Source organism: Mytilus californianus, unplaced genomic scaffold, assembly GCF_021869535.1.
Source record: "Mytilus californianus isolate M0D057914Y unplaced genomic scaffold, xbMytCali1.0.p SCAF_3, whole genome shotgun sequence".
NCBI lineage: Eukaryota > Metazoa > Mollusca > Bivalvia > Mytilida > Mytilidae > Mytilus > Mytilus californianus.
In genome coordinates this window covers 104103407-104122912 of record NW_026262679.1, presented here as the reverse complement: position 1 = coordinate 104122912, position 19506 = coordinate 104103407, and the positions used below count along the sequence as shown (strand labels likewise).

The following is a 19506-nucleotide window of genomic DNA, read 5'->3' as shown; positions in this document are numbered from 1 at the left end:
ATAAGGTTAAGTATGAGAAGGGACTTGATGTTATGAATTTATACACCATATTTTATCTGTTCCATTATCACAGAATATATACTTGATTAATGTAAAATAGTTGGGTCTTGGAATATAAAATTGAGGATGGAAATGGTGAATTTAAAGAACTTTAAGCTGTTGTCAGCACATTTTTCAGTACAGATTCTGTTGTTAATTTTCACACTGCTTAATAGAAAATTGTCATGTAAAAAATGAGAATATAGAATATCACAAATTTATAATTTCTTGTGACTTTGCATGTCACTATTAGATTTTTTGTAATGTCTTTGATTTTTAATCAATTTTCAATTTACAGTTCTATGGTGGATCTTGCATTTTCTTTACTTCTAAAAAAAATTGCAATTTGATAACTATATCATTTAATTTAATTGAATCATAATTTTTATTTAAATGCTTTTTTTATAAATATATATAGATGTTTAAGGGTCTTGTTGGTCACAAGGTAGCATACTTTCCTGAGAATGGATGACACATCTACCTGCAGACTGTTTCCTTGCTGCTTAATAATACATAAACAGGGATACAAAAATTACCAAAAATATTTGACAGTACAAAGACCCCATTGACAACCAACAACTGACTCCTCCAAAAAAAAAAATTACAAAGATAAACAACACATGGTCCAGATACTTTGGTACAAGCACAAAATGTGGTGGGGTTTTACAGGCACATGAACTCACCTCATTTGCCTGAACATACATGTAATGCTTGCTGCTGAACATAAAGCAGCCGCAAATCAAAATACCAAACCTTTTTTATTGTCATTGTGTTTCTTTTCAAAGAAATCTTTCTGAATAAGAAAAATGAGCAAGGAAAAGAAAGTATTTTTCTGTTTGGTTCATTTTTTTATATGGATTTGTTTTTCTATTTGTTCTAACTATTCGTTGATTTATTTTTAGATTTTAGAAAAATCTAATCTGTTTACCATAATTGGACTGTATACTTGAATGTTCTACAAATGGATTGATTGCTTTATAGAAATATATTGATTAGTGTTTTGAATTATTAATTGTTTAACCGTTGATCATGTGTCTGGAATATAGGGCGTTAATTATTCACAAATTCATTGCAATTGTAGAATTGTTAGTTATTGATTATTTTTAACTAGAATGAATATATCAAGTCTGTGATCAGTATAATATAATCCTTATATAGATGTAGCCTGTACAGTGAATGGAAAATTCAGGCTAATTTACCGTGTGGTTTTACAGGTTTTTTACGTTAAGGAAATTGTGCTATTTTGACTGTCTCGAAGGACATCGAGAGTTGGTATTGAAATTGAACTGTGTAAACAGCAGGGTTTTCCCATATTTCTGGACAGTTCTGATTAAAAAATATTGACGTTCAATTACTGAGGCATCCAACTTTGGATACATCAATATTATTGTCATGTGAAATCATTGCCATTAAAACCATGCTTGACTACTCTGCAAACAAAACATCAGTGTTCAGAATCAATGTTCTCCAAACTGTCGGTAATTCAGATATGTCATCTTGGAGTTATTGGATTTATTTATAAGTATTGCATTTTACCAAAATCAAATAACGTGTGGATTAACAGTGTAGTTTGAGTCTAAGATAACACCGTATTTTTGCCGATACGTAAGTGTCAATTTAGATTAATTTTCTTGAATGAACATTTTATATGCAGAATATTGAACTGATTTTGTTGTTGTGGTGAAGTTATTATAGTAGAAAATTTGTTCTGATATCTTCTCTTTGCCTATGCCATTTGTTGTAAATCAGCTTTAAATACTAGATTGCCAATATTTTCTGGTAGATTGTATTATGTATGGTTGAATAACATTTATTAGGAGAAGGAAATTTTTGTAATAGAATGGAAATGGCATCTTATTTTCAGCTTGAATTATTGTCAATTTTCTTCTAGGAAATATGTCATGGAAATCTCAGCGTATGTTTTACAACTGAGTTATTTAAAAAAAAATTTAGACAGTATATATAAAGTTGCGTCTTTTCAAACTGTAAAAGAGAAAAGGTCACTATTTAAAATCTGTAAATGATACATTTGTGTACTCTTTTTAAAAAAAAAAAGGTTTCTATATGAGTTGAGCCTTGTAATTATTTTCCTCTTTTTTTTATATTACATGTACACAAATGTATTAAGAAAAACAAAAATGTGATCGTCTATACTCTACAGTATCATAGTTTTCCTTTATAACACTGTCATGTCTGTCATGTCTGTCCTGTAATATTGGAATCAAACAAACAATTCTGAAATTTGTAAAATTTGAATTGTACAACAGCATTTTGTATAACAAATATTTAAATTAAAGAGGTCAATAGTGTAGTTATTTAGATAGACTATTTGATGCCTACATGTCAAGATTCATTGCTTGAGATATATGTACTATTTTTTCATTTGATTATTTGCCCCTACTTCAACTATTCTATTTTTAAAAACTGACATTGCTTGAACATGATCACATTGAAGACACATATTATGAAGTGTGATATGTGCAATAATTTTTCATGTTACCATTAGCTTGAAAAAGATACTACCAATAACCTAGTCAATTTAGCTCTAAAATCGCTCAACCTGCAACTAATTGCAACACAAGGTTTTTTTAGTGCAAATTATAATATAGACTTGTACTAACAACATACTAAAACTATACATTGATATAATTTGCGGAAAAGGTTATTTTGGGGTGAAATATGTGGTTTTTAGAGAAAAAATGCTGAAAACTGGAAAAGATGAAAAATTGTTATTTATGGTTACATTTTTAGACCTAAAGCTTGTTGAAGACAGGAAACCTTATCTTAATAGATCTTGTATATGTATCTAATGTTATTACATGTATGTTTTGTTTATTATATCAGTCGGTTAAAGAGCAGCTCATATGTTCCTTGTTTATTATGTATATATGCAACCGGACTTTAAATAAAGGTTACTTACTTACTTACTTACTTACTTACTAATAGAGTATTATGTAGTCCTCTAGTTATTATTATTCATATTGAAGTAATTTTGAGGTGAAATGTGTGATTTTTAGTGAAAAAACTCTGAAAACTGGAAACGTAGAAAATCTCCGTTGTTAATGGTTAATATTTTTGAAATTTGATCTATATAGAAAAAAGAACATACTATTTTATGTTTTATTTGTGAAGTCCTTTAGTTATCAATATTAATATTTGGGTTGTTTTGGTTGGATATATGTTTTAAGACCGAAAACCCGGGAAAACTGGAAAGGAAGATATCTCGGTTATTGATGGTTAAAACTTTCAAATTGGGATCTTAACAGAAAATAGAGAATACTATCTGATGTTTATCTTAAGAAGTCCTATAGTTATTAGTATTTAAAAAATTGTAATTCTTGTGTAAAATGTGATTTGTAGAGAAAAATTGTGAAAAATGGAAATAAAAGACTCGATTATTCATGGTTAAAACTTTTAACATAGGATCTTTATAGACAAACTATATTATCTTATGTTTATCGCACATGTATTCCTCTTGTTATCGATATCAATAATAATCAATTTGTTGTGTGAAATAGTTTGTTTTACACACTAACTACAAAACAAGAATATATACATAGTACACGGATGCCCCATCCGCACTATCATTTTCTATGTTCAGTGGACTGTGAAATTGGGTCAAAACTCTAATTTGGCATTAAAATTAGAAAGATCTTTTCATAGGGAACATTTGTACTAAGTTTCAATATGACTGGACTTCAACTTCATAAAAAAAAATCAAAAACTTTAACAAAAAACTTTAATCACGTGATTTATACCACGGAATTCTATACTTTATATGTATACACTGTATTTTAAAGAATGTATATGTTAATACTTTTAATAATTGACTACTTTTTTACTGAGCTTTTTCCCTGGAAATTCAGTAACTAATAACAGGGATACTCGGGCTAACGCTGTAATCCGAGTAAATTGTTAACACAGCAGATATGTAATAAAAGATATTTACTTTCAAAAAAAAAAAAAACTTTAATCTGAAGCAGGACAGACGGACGAACGAACAGACGCACAGACAGAAAAACATAATGCCCCTAAGTGAGGGTCATATAAAAAGAAAATTTTTAAATCTTGGTTATTTCTAGTTTTATTTTTAAAAACGAAAAAATGGAGAATGGAAACAGGGAATGTGTCAAAGAGAAAACATGGCCACTAATGGGTCTTTAACATCGCAAGAAAATCCGGCACATGGAGGTGGGCTTCAGCTGACCCCTTAATTATTTTGTACACTAGTTCAGCAAAATGGACACCACCCTAAACTCCAGTACATACAAATGAACCAAAATTATCACCAAAAAAAAAAAACACACACACAAGACAAACAAAGGCTAGAGGTTTCTGACTTGGGATAGGTGCAATAATATGGCAGGGGTAAAACATGTTGTGTGAGAACTCAACCCTCCCCTAGTTTCTCTAGACAATATAGAATAAACAAACACACAGTAAAACTCAGTTTTAAATATGTGCATTTTGTGGAAGTTTGAAATTTTATCTTATGTTTCTGTTATGTATTTATAGTAATTATACGTGTAGGTATAATAAACAAAAAATGATTGTGTTAAAAAATAACTGTAAATCAGTTTGGTTACTGACTTTGATTTTGTCATGTTAATTGCTGGAAAAGTCATTTTTCTAGTGTCCTTGCATCGTCATTGACTGTAGACCTTTTTGTGTATTTTTTCATTAGCTACTTTTACAATATTTGAATTGTATAAAGTCACAGTTAAACACAGACGATGTGATTGCAGATTTCTCTTAATGTGTTTCTTATTTTATTTAGCAAGCTCCATCAATATCCACATTTAATTTCAGATATATAAGCTTTTTTAAATTTAGGAACATGTTCTAGTTCACTGAATTAGCATTAAAAGAGGGGCAAAAGATACCAGAGGGACAGTCAAACTCATAGATCGAAAATTAAATGTAGATCTGATATTGTTTAAGGCAATTTCAAGAGCAGCTTTGTCAATACCATTAGAAGTTTACCTCAAGAGCTTGAATTTAAATAGTAATTGTACTAAGGTGGTCCAATTTTGGATGTTGAAAATGAGATAAGCATGTTGAATGAATAAATGGAATCACTTCCTGGAGGAAGTGTTAATAGCAACAGCGCCTTATGTGTGTACCCTATTAACCTGCATGTATGTGGTGGTCTGAAACATCAACCAAATGGTAATGACAAAGAACTAACATGAGTTGTCTGCTATATGAAAATATTATGGTCAAAGATATATATATACTTACTAGTAAATAAAGAAAAAACATTACCTTTTTCCATCTGATGAGTTAAGCCTCTTTTTGAATTTTCCTCGGAGTTCAGTATTTTTGTGATTTTACTTATTACCAATATAAAAAAGAAGATGTGGTATGATTGCCAATAAGACAACTCTCCACAAGAGACCAAATGACACATAAATTAACAACTATAGGTCACTGTACGGCCTTCAACAATGAACAAAACCCATACCGCACAGTCAGCTATAAAAGGCCCCGAAATGACAATGTAAAACAATTCAAACGAGAAAACTAACAGCCTAATTTATGTACAAAAAATGAACGAAAAACAAATATGTAACACATAAACAAATGACAACCACTGAATTACAGGCTCCTGACTTGGGACAGGCACATACATACAGAATGTGGCTGGGTTAAACATGTTAGCGGGATCCCAACCCTCCCCCTAACCTGGGACAGTGGTGTAACAGTACAACATAAGAACGAACTATAAAGATCAGTTGAAAGAGGCTTAACTCATCAGATGGATAAAAATACAAATACTACAAATACAAGTGGACGTGGACAGGTACTTGTACATCCAAACAACAAAAAGACACTAAGTACAGATCTGAGAGTACTCGCATTTACTGACAGCTAGTTCAAAGCCACTAACAACTATTAGAATAATAAAAAAAAAATCATTCATCTAAGACTAAATTATCAATCCGTACACATCCAACATCCAATGGATTTAGTGTAAAGACGTCATAAACAGTCAGAGAAAAACATGACCTTGTGCAATGCCAAGATACAGGTATCGACAGATTGTAGATCCATGAATGTGTATATGTATATAACAATAATATTTAGTTTGCTTTTAATTTACTGATATCAAAATCAATATTAGTACCAATAAAAACAATATTTAATGATCTAATTACAGTGTTGAATTGGTAACCTTTTAGAATAAGTTTATTTAAAGGATCGATAAGTTTACCAGGATTGTTTCTAAATTTCCGGGCGCGGTAAACAATATTGCCGTAAAAATGAGGATGTGCAATCCCGTTTGAAATAAGTTTTCTACAGGTACAACCAAACTTCAAAACCAATTCTTTATATCTGTGGAAGAATTTAGTAATGGTTTTAAGTAATTTGTGGTAACGAAATCCCTGGCTTTAATTTACCAGTAATACATAGATTACGTTTGTTAAAATAAAAAACTTTCTTTATTTGAAATATCTCATTGAATTAATTTAATAAAAGGTAATCAGCTTTAGCCTAAGAACTATAAAAAAATGATCATGCATCATCTGTGTATGAATTAAAATTTGTAGTGTCTGTGGGCGACTTTGATGGCCAGAGATAGCGTTTAGATAGTCATGTCTAATCTGAAAGTATGTCTGTTGGTTTTTGTTAGTCGTCTGGGTTGCTTTCTCGTTGACTTTAAAAACCTCAAATCTCTCTTTATTCATAGATATACTCTATTACAGATATATCAATGTTAAAGACGCTGTTTTCTGCTTCCGGAATGCTGACCTGTATTCAACTCATTTGAACAAAACTATAAGAATATTTAAAAAAATACACCTCATGCCAAAAGAATATAAATGTTTAACTTTTAAGGTCCACTAAACTCTATCAGTGATCTCTTGGTAGTAAGTTTGATCGCTTGCCAATGAAACCATCACTTATTATACCCCACGCAATGGGTTGCAGAGGGTGTAATGTTTTTGACCCGTCCGTCCGTCAGTCCGTCAGTCCGTCAGTCTGTCAGTCCTGTTTTTTGTCATCGCAACTCCTCTCAAACCACACAACAGAATTTCACGAAACCTTTTTAGATAATAAGGACATACTATGTAGATGTGCATATCGACAGGAAATTGCGATTCAATTTTTTTTCGAGGAGTTACGCCCCTTTGAACTTATTTACTTTGATGTACTACTGCAACAGTTTGTCATCGCAACTCCTCTGATACCACACAACAGAATTTCATGAAACTTTGTAGATAATAAGGACATACTATGTAGATGTGGATATCGACAGGAAATTATGATTCAATTTTTTTTCTAGGAGTTACGCCCCTTTGAACTTATTTGCTTCAATGTACTTCTGCAACAGTTTGTCATCGCAACTCCTCTGAAACCACACAACATAATTTCATGAAACTTTTTAGATAATAAGGACATACTATGTAGATGTGCATATCGACAGGAAATTAGGGTTCAATTTTTTTTCTAGGAGTTACGCCCCTTTGAACTTATTTGCTTCAATGTACTACTGCAACAGTTTGTCATCACAACTCCTCTGAAACCACACAACAGAATTTCATGAAACTTTGTAGATAATAAGGACATACTATGTAGATGTGCATATCGACAGGAAATTATGATTCAATTTTTTTTCTAGGAGTTACGCCCCTTTGAACTTATTTGCTTCAATGTACTTCTGCAACAGTTTGTCATCGCAACTCCTCTGAAACAAAACAACATAATTTCATGAAACTTTGTAGATAATAAGGACATACTATGTAGATGTGCATATTGACAGGAAATTATGATTTAATTTTTTTTTCTTATACAATTTTTTTTTTTTTACACATTTCTCCAATGACAATGTGGGGACGTGGAGTATGTGAGCGCGCTCACTAAGGTTCTTTAATTATAAAATCTCCCCATTTTAAAAACATAAGAAGATGTTGTATGATTGCTAATTAGAAAACTGTCCACAAGAGATATCAATGATGTGGGTGTGGATGTAAACAACTATAGCTCATCGTCAAAATATAAAACAAGTCAAACGAGAAACTCAAAAGCATGATTAATGTTAAAACAATAAACGGAAAAACAAATATGACACACAGCAAACAATAACCACCAAGTAATAAAGGGCTACTGACTACTGATAATTATATTCATAGTGTGCAGGGTTAACCCTGTTTGCGAGCACTTTACCCTCCCATAATCAGGAACAGTTTTTATTTAGGGGCCCGCTGAGGACCACTTTCTGGTGCAGGATTTTCTCGTTGCGTTGAAGACCCATTGGTGGCCTTCGGCTGTTATCTGCTCTTGATCTGGTCGGTTGTTGTCTCTTTGACATACAGTATTCCCCATTTCCATTCTCAATTTTATTTAAATAGCAAACAACGTAAGAACAAATTGTAAAACCCAGTTGGAAAGGGCTCAATTCAAAAAGATCAGCACGGGAATATATAACCAATTAACAAAAAGAGTTCTCATAGCTAGTTCAAAGCTTAGTAAATACTGTTGGCACTGACTAAAATATAAATAAGTACACATCCGATTAGTAACCAAAGTAAAAAGTGGATTCAGTGTTACAGTCAAAGCTTTATTTATATGGTGTGTGAGTACTGAGATCGTCGCAAATTACATGAGTAGCTATTTGCTATGAGGAGCCTGAAATTTTCATTTGTGAAAAAATATTTACATAAAATCATTTAACAATCATCATTCTTATTTTTTTATGAAAAAACATTGTTGGATTCTAAATCTAAACATGTTTGTTCAAGAAGGGAAATGAAAAAAATATATTGTTTCCTTAATAAAGGTGTGGAAAAAAAATACAATAAAGACTTTGAATCTTGCAATAACATTTTTTTTATAAAGAACAAAACATATGTTTCTGGAACCACGCCCCCAACAAAAAATAAGCTGTCTGTGCCTTTAACAAAGGGGCAGAATTCTTTCAAATACCAAGTAAGAATGTGACTAAGTTGGTTACTCTAATTCAGTACATTTTTCCATTTTTAGGTTACTTACCAACACTATTTTGGAGAATTAGATTCTTGGATTGTAAAATAGCAGAACACAATCTCGGTCTATATCTTTATTCAAATATACAAATTTTGAGACAGGAAAGTGATATTATTCTTTTAAATTGAAATAATTATGTATTGTATTGTATTATTTCAACTGTTTTAAAAAATACAGAATATTTTTTGTATAATTTTATTTTTTCCAACTTTGGCAAATAAGGGGAAGCAACTCATATAACCTTACTTTTACTACAAAACATTTTTATAAATTACACCACTTTCTGCGAAATATATTTTTGTATAGTTTTAGTATGTTGTTCATAGATAGTAACAGACTTGTTTTTCAGAGAAAAACTTTGTGTTGCAATTAGTTGCAGGTTGTTCACTAATTTGACTAGACTACAAAAGAATCATGTATCTATATAACATATAATACACCAATCTGAACGTGTTTTTTCATGAATGAGTTAAACCGCTTTACTCTATGTCAATCGGTGTAAATGACGTCATTAAACTATTGGTTCTTACCGTGAAATAATAACATAAGCCTTGTGACACAGGAAATGTAAAGAAAAATGCATGAATTTGGAAGTCTTTTATACAAAACACATATATTAAAGAACATTATAATTTGTAGAGGGGAAATTGCTCATTGAATCTACTTTGTCAAATTAGAGCCTTACACGTGGTGTAGGTATGTAGCTTCTTTTGAAATTGTTATGTTGCCATCTAGAGGTTTTCTTGTGACTTGTACTTAACGGTTGCTGTTTTTTTTTAGGAAGACCGTCCATTTCTTTTTATTTATACATTTTTCTCTTTGAATTTGATGACAAGATATGCATCAGATCAAAGTATGACCATTACACCAGAAAACTATCACCTGTTAACTAATATTTTCTTGCAATAAAAAAGTTTATTTAAATTTTATGAAGAGCTATTTAAAAAGATAGTTTAGATACCAATTTAAAAATAAGGAGATACGGTATGATTGCCAATGAGACAACTATCCACCAGAGACCAAAATTAGTGGATGTAAGCAATGATAGGCAACAGTACAGCCTTTAACAATGAGAAAAACCAATACTGTACAGTTGACTATAAAAGGCTGAAGCAGAAACTTTAAATGTCAGAAAAGTCGCCAAACCAAGTTCTTTCATCTGTGCAAAAATAATTACAATGTCTAACAATTTTTGAAATAGCTGTTAGAACTTTGGATGACAAGACCAATTGGGTCAAGATGCGTAATTCATTTCCTATAGGCGACAATGGTAGCTTTTTCTTCCATTCCTCTGTCCATATCGTAAACTTGGATATGTATGATGGCTAATTTCGAAGCAGAGACATTTTCATAATTTTCAGGGTATAAAATGAGATTAATTTTTTCACAAATTGGGCAACCCTGAATCCCCCGTGTCAGATGCGCTTCAGCAAGTGAAAAGTTTTCACACAGTTAATTTCTCTTGAAATTCAATTCTGTACAAACATTTAATAACTCCAAAGTTTTACATTTTTATTGTACAATCTACTGCTCTTCAAAAAAACACAAATGGTTAAGCTAAGTTAATTACTGAAAATAGTATCATGTCCAATTTCATTGCATACAGGTTTTTTATGCCCCCGCCGTAGCGGAGAAGCATAAAGTTTTACCCTTGTTTCGTCTGTACGTCCATCCGTACGTACGTCCCATAGTTGGTTTCCGTTTTCTAACTTTAGTTTGCCTCAACCAAATGTTATGAAACTTATACACAATGCTTATTACCACAAAACACAGATCAAGTTTGAATTTTGGTGGCATCACTTTAACCATTCTAGAGTTATGCCCCTTTACAAATGGAAAAATTGCTGATTTTTTCCTTTCAGTTCTCTAACTTAAGTTTACCTCAACCAAATGTTATGAAAATTATACACAATGCTAATTACCACAAAATACAGATCAAATTTGAATTTTGGTGGTGTCACTTTAACCTTTCTAGAATTATGCCCCTTTACAAATGGAAAAATTGCTGAATTTTTCGTTTCGGTTCCTAACTTTAGTTTGCCTCAACCAAATGTAATGAAACTTATACACAATGCTTATTACCACAAAATACAGACCAAGGTTGAATTTTGATGGTGTCACTTTAACCGTTCTAGAGTAATGCCCATTTTACAAACCGAAAAAATTGCTGAATTTTTCATTTCCGTTCTCTAACTTAAGTTTGCATCAACCAAATTTTATGAAACTTATACACAATACTTATTACTACAAAACTCAGATCAAGTACAAATTTTGGTAGCGTCACTTTTACTGTTCTTCAGTTATGTCCCTTCATAACTTAATTTGATATGCAAGTGGGGGCATCATCTGTGTCCCATGGACACATTCCTCATTTATTTATTTCTATTTATAGTTGAGTTCCTCACTCTGAGGCTCATTAGGAATATTGACCCAATTGCAAGATAATTGCAAAACATAAATGATTGCTTCTCTATAGATAGGTAGTTACAATTTGGTTATTGATGATGTTGAATCCAAGATGGACAGCATGGTATATAACTTGGAAATAGAAAAAGAAAACCATTTAAAATTCATTGTTTGGTTGATTCCAGCAAAGGAACTTGAGGTTACAATGTTAAATGATCATACCAATATACCAATGGTGCTGAGCTATTCAAAATCTACATTTAACCTTTCTAAAATTGTCCGTTTATAAATTTTGAAATTATTTAGAAACTAAGGTTTCAACTTCCTCAGGCAAAGTTGACCTTAGATGGATTTGGCTATTTTTTAGGTCCTTTTTGGTTGTATAGCTCTTCAACTGTTTTGGTTCTTACACATCCTTGGCGTTCAAATATTTGGCATTGAGCATTCCTGATGAAGTTAAATCCAGAAAAGTGCTTCGGACACATGAAATTTATAATGTGTTGTTTTCATTTTTTAACTAGTCAGTTTTTAGGGAACTTTTTGTTTTTAGGAATGACTGTAATATTTTTTCTGTCTATGAAGAAATAACATCAAAGATGTGGTGCACACTGAATAACCCGCGTAGCGGATTATTTTAAAGTGTGCACCACATTTTTTATGTTATTTTGAATAGACAGAAAAAACATTACAGTCATTTCTTATAATTTAATTCTAAATTCAATTTTAAACCGGAGTAAATCATGAAAAAACATTGGCGACGTCACGGTCACATGACTAAATTATGTCTATGAGCTGATAAACAAAACACTGTCAGCCAATCAGAAGATGTGTTACATCCAAAATTAAATTATTGATAGATAGAATCATAAATTGTGGATAAAAGGAAACTGCATCAAAGTAAACCTTCTATTTAAGTACCAGTTCCCTGTTATAGTACAGATTATACTTTGCAAGGAATAAGGAAATGACTTTCTAACAAGGAATAATTTGAAACTGGAATAATTTTGAATTCTGTGAAAATTGATAAGAAATATATGATAAAAACTAACCCGATTGAGGAGAGTTAGCCATGCATGCCTGGCAAAGGGGGGTTAGTTAGTACATACTGAAATATCATTGAAAGTAAAATTAACCTTAGCCATGCGTGCATGACTTATCCTATTTAGTTGGGTTAGTTTTCATCATATATTTCTTATCAATTTTCTAGAATTCAAAATTATTCCAGATTCAAATAATTCCTTGTTTTCTATAAAAACCATAGAAAAGCCAAGTTTTCAGCTTGTTTTCTTCACAATTTTTCTCAAGGTCATGTTAACAAATATATTGCTTAATTGATAGTTTATCAAGGCTTCTGAGACTAATCATATGAGGATGATGTCTTTAAGATCTTAATCATGTGAATGTCATCAACATTATTCCTTTTTCTGCATGAAATTTAATTTAATTTTTTTATTGTGTTTTACTGATTGTTTATAAGTTTAAAAGGAGAAGATACAATTTGGGGTAAAATTAACCATTGTTTATAAGTTTAAAAGGAGAAGGTACAATATGGGGTAAAATTAACCCTAAAAGCAAAAAGTATTTCAAAAATTTCTCAAACTTTCAGAATTCAATTTTGAGTGTATGAACTTGAAAAACATTGCAGTTTTGGTATAAGTTAAACTACCATGAAATGGCTTGAAATACAATATAATGGCAAAATTTCACAAAATTATGGTTTCAAACATGTTGATAAATAGTTTAGAGTGTCATGGAATAGAAGTTCCTTTATAATATTAGTTCCCAAATGGAAGAAATTAGTGGAATATTATTTCCACTGGAGGAAATATAATAGAATTTGTTCCTTACGGAATAAAGGGTTTAAGTTATTTGTTCCAACAGGAACAGATATTATAGCATAAGTTTATAACAAAGTTTCTAGAGAAACATCTGTTAGTCGAAACAAATATACATTGACAGAGCACTAGCCTCGCAGAAAGATATTCATACAGGATGTTAATTTTGTGTAAAAGACCCATTTATTGTTTATAGGGGAATTTTCTGAGTATAAATTGTGATTTTCTATCTTTCAGAATTATAATTATAACAGGATTATACATTTATTCATAGGTTCTGTCACTTATATCTGACAGATTATATCCTCATTTCTTGTGGTATTTACTATGAATAATCTTGGTATAGAAACTATTTCCCTCAAGAATTACGTTTTACAGACAGGATTTTTTTTAAAGTTCTATAATAAGTGTCTTTTTTATTTGTATTCATTGTATTATTGACAATCCTTTAGTGGTTATAATAAGTATTGTTTTCAATTGTTCTTGTTTTTTTTACAATAGCATTAAACTTGTTTGGTGTGGTCTATCAGATGACACATTGGTTTCTCTGTGATAACTTTTATTCAATAAGACAGGAACAACATTAAGGATTATGTTCTATTTTTTTAAGTCTCTCTTCTTAAGAAAAGAACCCCTTGCCATTTTGGACATTTTTTTATGATTTGGTTTTATAAGTTGTTGCATACTTATATATATTGCTTCATATTTTTGATTTTATATCTGTAATATTTTTTATGACATTTTTCATTGGTATGAATAATTTTGAATAATTTTGTGTTTAGTTTCGATCACATTTTATCATTGATGTGAATAAAAGGAGATGTGTGGTACATGGTAAATGAGACAGCAACCCAGCTTAATACATCTGGAGGTCAATATACATGTATAATAGACATTGAGACAGCATCTCAACAACACAAAGACAGCAGGAGGTACAAATAAAAAGCAATGTTGGGATAAAAATCAATAAAGATGGCAACCTAACATCACAAGTATATAGTCTAGTTTCCTAAAGTATATTAAGTCGCTATGCCTAGAAAAATTGTGAATAAATTTAACAGATAATGAAAGATCTGCATTAACACACCAAATTTCTTACAGGACAATAACATAATTATATAAGTTATAACTAAAGACAACCACTAACAAGGTTTTTGACTTGGGACATTGTACCGTAATTCAGCGTTATTAAGGAGGAGTATATGTGAATGTCATATGGATATAATAGCCCTCCCACATTTTGTACTAGACTGACTTATTGCACTGTTTTTTAAATGTAATAGGTCTAAAGGCAACAGTTGGACACATTATTTGAATCTGAGCTAACCATACTGTCTGCTTTTACTCCTAGATATGTCCTTAGCAAAGAAGCAGCAAACACTATCTAAAAAAGTTATTTCATTATCATACATAAGAACTATAAAAAAATTTAAGTATAATTCAGTTTTCTTGAATCTAACAGATGAGGAAATACAAAAATTACTTACATTCAAACGAGTTATTAAACCTTCAAAAAATTAGGTCAACTTGATCACTTTTCATCCAAAGATATTGTCAATGAATTTTTCTATTTATTCCATCAGTTTTATTTGTAGGGATTAAACTTTTAAGCAAGATTGATTTAAAGATTGACACAGAGTAATTAATTGATAGCTTAAAAACAAATTTAAGCTCCTCACAGAGTCATTTATTACTTGATAAAGGGCTTGTAATAATTATAAGCTGATTCTGAGAAGGACATTTGTCACAAAGAAATTTCTAAGCTGCATTGGTAGATTATATCTTTCTTTTTCACCTTTATTTTTGAATCAATAGATCATATGTAAACAGCTTTTTTTTTTAGATGTAAGATCCATATTTGTTTGTAATTTTTATTGTAATTGAAATGTTTGAATCAGTTTCATTGTATAATTGTCAGTTACACTAAGTCAACAGCTGTTTGCCATGGTAATAATAAGAACCTACATGTAACAAGACTGTGAATTGGTAATGTAGATGTGAATTAGGAGGAAGATATTCATCAGAAACAAACTATATTAGTATTGAATATTAGTCTTTAGGGAATTCCAAACGTAGAAAAATTAACCTACGTCCTTTTTCCATGTGATCAATAGTTCATAATTTTTTAAATAAGGTTGAATGGAAATAGAAAACCGCAAGTTAAAAAGGGAGAGAAGATAACCAAGGGGGAAATTTACGAAGGTTGGTTTTATTGTCTAGGCATTTATGAACAATATATGAGAACCCACATAATATCATCATCTCTATAACTCTGATTTGCATATACCAAACTCCTCTGTATATAACATAGTATTTTATGATTTGTGCTCTGATGTATTATGGCCAGTTGTTAGACAATTGTCAGGTAAGATACATCTAATGGTGTTATTATTTACTGGAAAGAGAAAATATAATGTATTTTCCTAAATATTATATTACATATAATAACAATTGCAAAGCTAAATTTTAGATGTGATATTGACATCAATAAAGCCTTATAAATGCAACAAATGTGATTATTTGGAGAAGAAGAGAGAAAAGAATATATTATGTCACTAAATGTGTAGTTTTTTCTTATGTTGATAGGATAGCATGGACTGTAGCTTCAGATTTAATGATCATCAGCTTGTGTCAGATTATTGCTGTCTACAACTGAATATATATTTATTGTGGTTTCTACATTAACTGTAAACCAACCCGTTTTTCAGAACTTTTTTCAAGTTTATTCCTTTCTGGCCATTTTTGCAGTAGTTAATTTTCACAATTTTCTAACTTTGTAAATGATATTGGAGTATATCCATATTTGACATTTTTGCAATTATTTATATTGATGTTTCAAAATGGAGTTTTAAGTATTGTATTTATTTATGTAACAGATTAATTAGAATTGTTATATCAATAATTTTTTGTTTAACACTTACAACAGAATGTAAAATATCTATTAAGTATTTGTTGATAAAACAGTTTTGTTAGAATAATAAGATAAGTATTAAGTTTTAAGTTTTGATAATTAATGTAAACATACTTTGTGAAATAACATGTGTAGAGGAAATTCTCCTTCCCTAGTGGAGTACTCCTTTAGCTCAGTTGGTAGAGCAGTGGCTTACTGTGCCAGGTTGGAATCCCAGCTAGTACAGCAATTAATTTTGAAAGGCAAATCATGCTCTCCCATTACACATGTAATAATTATTCAGTTGAAAGTGGCATGTTACGTTTGTAATAATTATTCAGTTGAAAGTGGGGCGATACATTTGCACGAATTTGTCCTACGTTTGTGCTAACAATTTTCTACATTTCTATAATTATTTATCAATGTCATAAATTTTTGACAAAAATTCCATAGAGTTCAGGTTATTCCTAGAATAGAAACACAGATAAGAATTAAGTTAAATTACAGGTAAATTGACACAAACCTAACACTTTTTGTTGGCGCAAAAGCAAGTTGCTCTTACTTTTCAAATTACTACAACTCACATGTAATGAAATGTTATTTAAACTGAGATCATGTTCTTTGGGACACAATTACTGTGATTTTTTGTATAGTTACTTAATCATTGAACTGATATTATAAAAGATCATCTTTAATAAAAACAAATAAACAAATAGGTTTAATATAAAGACCTAATAAAATGAAGATTTTAAATCATGTTTTTCAATACAAAATTACGTTTTAAAGAAAGGGTACTTAAATTATTAGCTGTTTCATTAAATTTATTTAAGTTCTTAGATTTAACCAATTTAGGATTTTCAAAAGGCTTCAGATCAGGGGTAAGAAGATATATATTAAGATAGCATTTTCAGATTCATAAAAGATATTCTTGAGTATGTAAAATTGTAAACAATTTCTGATACAGACACCAAAAAATGTCCATGTTTACTGTATCACTATCATTCCTTATTGAATACCTTTCATAACTCAAAGGTTTTTATACAAAAAAAAAATTTTGCGGTCATATATTGGTATCACATCGTCATCATCAGCGTCGTCTGAAGACATTTGTTTTCCGGACAATAACTTAAGTAAATGTAAATAGAAATCTATGAAATTTAAACACAAGATTTATAACCACAAAAGGAAGGTTGGGATTGATTTTGAGGGTTATAGTCTAACAGTTTAGGAATTAGGGGCCAAAAAGGGGCCCAAATAAGCATTTTTCTAGTTTCCAGACAATAACTTGTGGAACGGTGTATGGATCTCTCTGAAATTATACCACAAGTTTCCATACCACAAAGGGATGGTTAGGATTGGCTTTGGGGGGTTATGGCTCAAACCGTTTAGGAATCAGGGGCAAAAAAGGGGGGAAAAGAAGGGAATGGACAATTAAAAAAAAAGTACAATGTTATGTTTGGATTACCTCCCTTACACTGCTTTTAAATCATGTATAAAGACATGTTGTCTTGAGGTGATTAGCTGTCAATTTATTTTTAGAAGTTACTATTTAAAAATGCTGATTAAGGAATATTTATTTTAGCCATGATTATGTATGTCATTTTCTATTTTAAGGCTGTTATGTTATATTTAAATGGGTAATTATGGTTGCAAACTCCATTGGAAATTTGAATTGAGATTATGACCATATCTTGAGGGAAAGAATTTTTTTTTTAGGAAAAAGGGGGGAGGTGAAAAAAAAATTTGGGGGGGTAAAAAAGAAATTGTGAGGGGGGGGACAATTTTTTCTCATTTCAGATTTCAGAAATTAAAAAGACAATTTCTTCATATGTTTTTTTTTTTTTTTTTGCAAAAAAAAGGGTGGGGGTAAAATTTTTATTTGGGGGGGGGGGGGTCAATTCGCAACAGCATAGTGTGTTGCTCAAAAGCAAAAAATTGAATGTAAATTCAAATCATATAACCAATTCTAAGTTCTTTGACTACAGTTATTCTGTGTCAGAAACCTATTATGTGTCAATTATTTAATTACAATCCAAATTCAGACCTATATCAAGTGGCGAATATTGTGTCCATTTCTGCCCCAACTGTTCAGGCTTGGACCTCTGCGGTCGTATTCAGCTGCGCTCAGCAAAGCAATTTATTCAGATATGGGAAATGTATTTTTGAGGGGACTGGATGTGGTGGAAAGTGGTCTGTCTCACTTTGTTACCAATAAATAAATCAGTGCTTCCAATACATTGACAGAATTAAGTGACATTGTAATCTGTTTGTAAAGACACTAATACTTTGATACATGTTACAAGTAATGTCCTTGTTATTTGTTTGTGAAGACACCAATACATTGACAGTAATGACCTTGTAATTTGTTTGTGAAGGCACCAATACATTGACAGTAATGACCTTTTAATTTGTTTGTGAAGACACCAATACATTGACAGTAATGACTTTGTAATTTTTTATGAAGACACCAATACATTGACAGTAATGACCTTGCAATTGGTTTGTGAAGACACCAATACATTGACAGTAATGAACTTGTAATTTGTGAGTGAAGACACCAATACATTGACAGAATTAAGTGACATTGTAATCTGTTTGTAAAGATACTAGTACTTTGATACATGTTACAAGTTATGTCCTTGTAATTTGTTTGTGAAGACACCAATACATTGACAGTAATGACCTTGTAATTTGTTTGTGAAAACACACATACATGGACAGTAATGACCTTGTAATTTGTTTGTGAAGACACCAATACATTGACAGTAATGTCCTTGTAATTTGTTTGTGAAGACATCAATACATTGACAGTAATGACATTATAATTTGTTTGTGAAGACACCAATACATTGAAAGTAATGACATTGTAATTTGTTTTTGAAGACACCAATACATTGACAGTAATGACCTTGTAATTTGTTTGTGAAGACACACATACATGGACAGTAATGACCTTGTAATTTGTTTGTGAAGACACCAATACATTGAAAGTAATGTCCTTGTAATTTGTTTGTGAAGACACCAATACATTGACAGTAATGACATTGTAATTTGTTTGTGAAGACACCAATACATTGGCAGAATTAAGTGACCTTTCAATCTGTTTGTAAAGACACCAGTACTTTGATACATGTGGTAATGATCTTGTTATTTCTTTGTGAAGACACCAAGACATTGGTAGTAGTGACCTTGCAAATTGTTTTTGAAGACACCAATACATTGACAGTAATGACCTTGTAATTTGTTTGTGAAGACACCAATAAATTGACAGTAATGACCTTGTAATTTGTTTGTGAAGACACCAATACATTGACAGTAATGACCTTATAATTTGTTTGTGAAAACACC

The 19506-nt window shown here is 30.9% G+C and overlaps 1 protein-coding gene across 11 annotated transcripts in view; it reads left to right on the top strand.

Moving 5' to 3' along the window:
* LOC127735644 (complexin-like) overlaps positions 1 to 19506 on the top strand; it is a 134949-nt gene that overhangs the window by 70207 nt on the left and 45236 nt on the right. The window contains exon 1 of one of the 11 annotated variants that reach the window (XM_052245884.1): positions 1233 to 1644. The exons of 9 other annotated variants lie outside the window; for them this stretch is intronic. The gene's annotated coding sequence lies outside the window, so the exon portion shown is untranslated. Of the gene's footprint in view, positions 1 to 1232; positions 1645 to 19506 lie in introns of those variants that run through there. One more of the 11 variants, XM_052245889.1, reaches the window with a different exon arrangement.